Below are 6,687 nucleotides of genomic sequence, written 5' to 3' on the forward strand. Positions count from 1 at the left end.
CACAGTTATTTAAGGTGATTTTCAATATGGACAGCTTTATCGAAAAATCCTGAAAGAATAAAGACACAAAGGTAGCTAGTGCAGTCGCTTACCTTTAAAGACTCCAAGGGGCCCTTCAGGTATATGCTGTGACCTTTCATGATGAAAGTGCAGAAAGTGGTATTTTAACAATATGGTGATGACCTTTCAGTATAAAAGACAGTATAAAAATTCTTCTGAAGCATCCACTCAAGCAGGAAGAATGTGTGTGGAGCTCCAAGAGACAGGTTTTAGGGAGGGATTTGCTTCTTGTTAGCACTAGTAGCTTTAGCGCTTTGGGTTACTCACAAAAAGAAATGGAACACTGAAATAAGTAATAATAATACAAATAAAAAAACAACTCAACAAAAATGTGTGATTTGTAATTCACTTTTTTTTTGTAAAGTTATCAAACAATGGAATGGAATGTTTTGAACAAATTTAGGGCAAAGTGCCACAGATCATTTAGTGAGAGGCTACATTCAGAATTGCAAAAATTTGGCATACACTTTTATCCAAATGTGACTAACAGGGCATTCAAAGTATACATTTTATCCGTTTGTGCGTTCCCTAGGAATTAAACCCATGATACAGGTGTTGCTAGGTCCATGCTCTACCAGTTGAGCTACAAGAACTATCCAATTGCATTCAAATTGCATACAAGCATTCTTTCCTTACTATTTCTAGAGTATATAGGGTAACAATGACTAAGCTCAAGTGCAAGCTGATAGGTACTTTCTATCTACTATCTGTTTGTCAGTCAGCTCGCTCACATATCATATGACTCGGCAGAGATTTAGATCATTAGTGCTATGCCATTTGGCCAAGCAGGCCAAAGCACACCTATCTTGCATACACTCTGTGCACATGGTTCTTCTGAGCAGCAGCAGTGCACAAGTCTTGGCGGTGGATCTGCTTGTTGGGGGAATTGTATTTATGTGTAATTGTGCAGCAGCATGTCATACATGCATGATGCAGCATGTCTGTGCATGTTCTAGTTGTAGCAATTCTCCATACTTGCTCTGCAACAACACCTTAGCAGATGTAGTCTGCCAAGACCAATATCCTATCAATATGTCTTAATGACATAAACATTTTAATGGGGTACTAATGTTGAATAAGTATTAACAAGCATGTATGACATGAGGTAAAATGGCTAAATATTTGGCATGTATTGCCTGAAAATCACCCTTTTTATGCAACTTTAAATGCATACTAATGATTTATAATGAATTTTTGAATGAATTATTAGTAATTGATAAACCCCTTTATAATCCCTTTACAAAGAGAACATTAATGTAAAGTGTAACGTGAATATAGAATATAAATCTATGTTGAGTCATATGATATGTGAGTGAGCTGACTGGCAAACAGATAGTAGACAGAAATATTAAAAGCACCTGCCTAATATTGTATAGGTTCCCCTCGTGCTGCCAAAACAGCACCAACTCAGATCACAGAACAGCATTCTGAGATGATATTCTTCTCACTACATTTGTACAGAGTTGTTATCTGAGTTACTGTAGACTTTATCAGTTCAAACCAGTCTGGCCATTCTCTGTTGACCTCTCTCATCAACAAGACATTTCCATCCGCAGAACTGCCGCTCACTGGACGTTTATTGTTTTTGGCACCATTCTGAGTAAATTCTAGAGACTATTGTGTGTGAAAATCCCTCTCTGATGAGAGAGGTCAACAGAGAATGGCCAGACTGGTTTGAACTGACAAAGTCTACAGTAACTCAGATAACCACTCTGTACAATTGTAGTGAGAAGAATAGCATTCTGAGATGCGGGTTGCCACGGTTTGGTGGCACAAGGGGGACATACACAATATTTAGGCAGGTCATTTTAATGTTGTGGCTGACTGGTGTATATACTGTGCATAATATGCACATTTTCTGTATGTATAGAATAACTGGAAGACCTACTACATTTGCCAAAATGAGCAGCCTACAACCAGAGCACCATCCATTTCCAATGAAATGGATGTAGCTGCAGCCACGATTATATAACTCTTTTTTATATTCATTACTTGACTGGACTGACAAAAGTTATGACATTTTACACATTTTAAAACTGAATTACAAATGCAAAAAAACATTTTTATTACTAGAAATTAAGAGGAAAAGATTGAAAAATAGAATAGATCTGGATTCAGTAGGGTTTTCAGGCTTTGCAAAAAAGCCAAGAGATTTTGGATGAGTTTTAAAGGTGATATGACATTAAAGTCTCGCCTGAAGCGGTCACACACAATTTATCTGCCCCACCTCAAATAAAAATGAAGCAAAACACCATGAGGGGATTGAAGTGAGGTGCTGCAGCGAGTGCAGACATGACAGTCACCTATCGTCTGCACTCACAGAGAGACTGCGGCAGCGTGGTACACTTTCTGCTGCTTTTTACCTACTTCCAGGACCCACAAGCATGCAAACATGCTTGTTCTTTTTATAGCTCCTGTTCCTTGGCTGTATTTGTTTTTCAAAATGGAAGATTTCAAAATGAGTTTGGAGAGACACTGGCCCCTTTTGCAATGACTTAAACATAAAAATAAAAATAATAATAATAATTCAAAAAAAATAAACCATGACCGATCGCTTCAACAGCGATCGTCAAGTGCATTATTTGATGTTCTGTACTTTCAGAATTTGGAATTTATTTTGACTTTATTACCAGCTGCTTGTGAAATCTCCAAACTGCAAATGCAGGGAATTAATTTGGACTTAAGAGATGGTATTGAAATGTCTAAGTGCAATGATCAAATTTTTAGGAAAATAGCAAATTGCGCTTTGTGCCATTTCATTTACATGCAATACACCCACAGTAGTGCAAACCCACACCCATTTGCACTTTGTGCTGGCTCAAAAATTGCGCTTACAATTAGTGGTCTCACGAATATTTAATAAACAAAACCTGTATTATGTGCCAACACAATGGTGCAGTGGCACCTGCAGCAGTATGGACTGTGTGTACCATGAGTGCACCAACTAAACTGAGAAACAACTTCCCTGAGAATATCCCACAACATGCGTCATCGCACCCTTGGCTAACTACTGAACACCAAAGGGGACTATTTTTTATTAATTTGTACTGTATATAAACATGAACAACACAGAATCTTTGATCACTGTCATGTATCTCGCTGCTTTTAAAAGACGCAATTTCAAGTTACAACCCTGAAAAGATGTCATTCTCTTTCATTCAGCTGCTGCATCTTGTTGGTTTGAGCAAAAATGCTTCATGAACTTGTTCTTTTGCACATCTGTGATATTTTTAATTGTTGGTGTATGTAAACATGAACTAGATGTACGTCTTTGTCTGATCCTGTGTGTTTCCGGCTATGTGAACATCAGTGCACCTACAGTAAATTATGAGATTTTTGTTACATTTTCTAGAGGTCAAGGTTTATTTTTTCAATATGCATCATTTCACTGTGCTTTGGACTATGTATGTGTATTTTTGTCAGCTCATGTCAGTGTGGATTGTTTGTGAACTAGTCATAATAATTTTCAAGCTATGCAAAATAACTGTTATTGAAGAATTTGGACATGATCTAAAACTAAAGTAAACTGTTTCATTCATGAATATTTCAAATGTCATGACTGTTTAATAGTTCATGGTGCTGAGTGTTAACAGTTGTGCTTGAGATGAACAGTTTAATATATTCAGATGCAATGTGTTGGATGTGCGTTATGTGTAAACCAGTTTTATAATGTTGTGGTGCTTGTTCATTCTCTTCCGATTGAGTTTCAAATATGGCTAAATTTAAGGGGCTTCATGATGTTTGGTTGGTTTCTCACTCAGTAAAACTGTATTGCAATGCTTAAGAACACAGGGAACAAACATAACGCTGGTGATGTGGATATTTACTTACAATCCGTTAAAACGAAAGGCTATTTTTTGAGAGGTAACTTGAGAAATAGTGTTTTGTCTCGTTAATAAGGGGCCGTTCACATCAAATGCATATTTGCATCTGTCTGCACTGTGTCTTTGACTGTTGCACCCATATTGTTGTTTTCAGCATATTTAAAAAACAATTTTTTAATGAAAGTTCATTAAAAGTTAAACAAAAGAAAAGGTTTTAAAAAGCATCAACTCTTAAACAGGTTTCTGTGCATACCAAAAATCCATTATTGTTTAAGCCCAAAATGTGCTTCGCTCAGACGTGACACCATCAGCAGAGTGCGCGAGCTCTGAACGCGCACAGTCCAATTTTTCTTATCGAGCGTCTTTGATCATGCCTGTTTAAATGCAAATAGCTGTCACGACATCAAGCATGCCATGGTGTATTGACGTTTTGTGTGAAGTTGTTGCATATGAAAATGAGCTATGAACAATTCTCAGCAGAAAAAACAACAACATGCGGGTTTGGAACAACATGAGGGTGATGACAGGATTTTTAAGCCTGATCTCATAAAAATTACATGACAATAGCAAAGTTTTTTTACAAAATGACATTACGTAGTTTATTACACCTATTGCGGCAGATTCAAGGTGAATTGTCCACTGTGTGGCACAAAAAGCGAGTTAAGTGTTCTCTCGAACAGAAGAGGTTTTTCAGGTTAATGAATGCTCTATCTAGTTTTACCTCCCTACCCGAAACCTTAAACCTAAATTAAACCAATAGTGTCATAAAAGCACATGTTAGGTGAAAAACACTAAGCAACCTGAAGCACAGGAAGCAACCACATCATTTTATGTAGCTTCTAATACATTTTCGGCTCACATTTTGACTTGCATGCTCTTCAGGACTCAGTTTGATCACACTGGAACAAGCTTTAAATGTAGTTATATGTAATGCAAATGTTAAAATGTATCACCTTACAAGTCATACTGTATGTGTGAAAAGGGAATGTCATTGTTGTTGTAGCGCTTCATGGTGTTTATTTCACCAGAAAACTGCCACTATACGTAAAACAAGCCATGCAAAAATCATTTAGCAAATATGTAGATAGTAATGTAATTATATGAGACCAGGTTGGAGTTTTCATTTTTGGATGAACTGTTCCTCTAAAATGTAATCATAACCTGGTCTTGGCATGTCCACTATTACCAGTTTTCTTTTCTTTTTTGGAGACACAAGATGAGAATATTTGTGCCCTTACAAGATAGCTGCCTGGCTCCGTTCATCTGTCTGTCTGTCTTTTGGTCTTTCTTTTCGTCTTCCTGATGCAATTCTTTGCCTTCTGAAACCATTAGTGCCCATTCAAAATAAACATCAAGGGAGCGCTTTGATGTCTGTCTTGGCAAATGCCCATGTCTCAGTCCCTGTCCCACTCTTTTCCTTTTCTAATTTATCCCAAACCTCTCTTAACCCTCCCCCTACCTCCTTCTGTTCCACAGGCCTCTGCATTTTTACCTGGCAAATAAATCTATCAACAGAAACCAATTTTTTTGGCAGAACCGGTTTGAAGCCCCTCTCTTTAAGACTAACAAAAGCGAGATAGCACAATGGCCCTGGCCTGCCATGCGAGCTAATGTTGGCTGGAAAGTGATCTAAGGCAGCTTTAGCTGTCTCTTTCTCTCCCTTTCACACACAAAGAAGCTGGTTAAAGCCGCCAGAGTAGTGCTTAATGCCAATTACCACCCCACACAATAAAGTGAATGAAACAGTTAGCGCTGCTCAGAGCGGGCCCCTGGCACACATTGCCTGATATGGTTGCTGCATGCGCTGCCTCCCACGTGCTACGCTTTGTGCCATGGGAAATCAGAGTGCCGATATCATCAGTCTGACGTTGCGCAGTTGTCTGAACGATTAGGGGATGAAGACAGCCAACGGTAAACTTTTCCTACAATGAAAGACGGCACCTACAATTATCTCTACTAACTGAATTTGCTTCAGGACCCACATTTAACATAGGACATTGAGTCATGAACCCACCAACATTGTTTATATTTTATAATATTCATGCTCTCGGCAGCCAGTAAGTGAACATGGGAACTAATATTTAATGTAGTTTGTGTATTTTCTTTAACCTTTAGTAGACTTGTTCATGCTTTTTGAAGATGAGGAAATGTAATTCAACCTGTCCATGTTGTCATCTGGCTAATTTGGTGAGCTTCTACCAAGTGACAGATGAAATCGCACCAAAATACCTTAGAGCTTGATTGAATGCACAGCCGTTGACATCAACAATAAAATATATATGTTTTCTCCTCCTTTTTAAAAGTTGATCAGCCTATTTATTTTCTTACCCTTACCAAGGGTAAGAAAATGTAGCATTGTTTTAGCATTTAGCATTGTTTTCCACTGCTGTCTGAAATCTTATCTGATCAGACCTGTGGCCCATTGTTGGGTCATGACACAACCTCTGACCTAAATGACTGGGGGTCGAAGTCAGTAAATGTTCAACTCTCCTTACCGCAGCAGGCAGCACCTGTGATTACCTCTACAGTATCACAAGGTTTGTCGGATGTTGTTACGGGTGCATTTAACTGGGAACGTCACAGCTGTATGGGGAAATAAGTGTTTCATAGATGGTTTTACGAACAAAGCACAGGAAACTTTAAAATAGAGTTTGCTGGAATGAAGGACAATTAGGAGAAGGGAAGTGACAAGTCAAGGGGTCAGGGATGCTCTGATCTCTGCCAGGCTGTTTGGCATTCCTTTCAAAGAAAAAAAACCGGATGCTTCCGCACAAGACATGCCGAGAGCACTTACCACTCCAAG

Source organism: Xyrauchen texanus, chromosome 12, assembly GCF_025860055.1.
Source record: "Xyrauchen texanus isolate HMW12.3.18 chromosome 12, RBS_HiC_50CHRs, whole genome shotgun sequence".
In the NCBI taxonomy this organism is placed as follows: Eukaryota; Metazoa; Chordata; class Actinopteri; order Cypriniformes; family Catostomidae; genus Xyrauchen; species Xyrauchen texanus.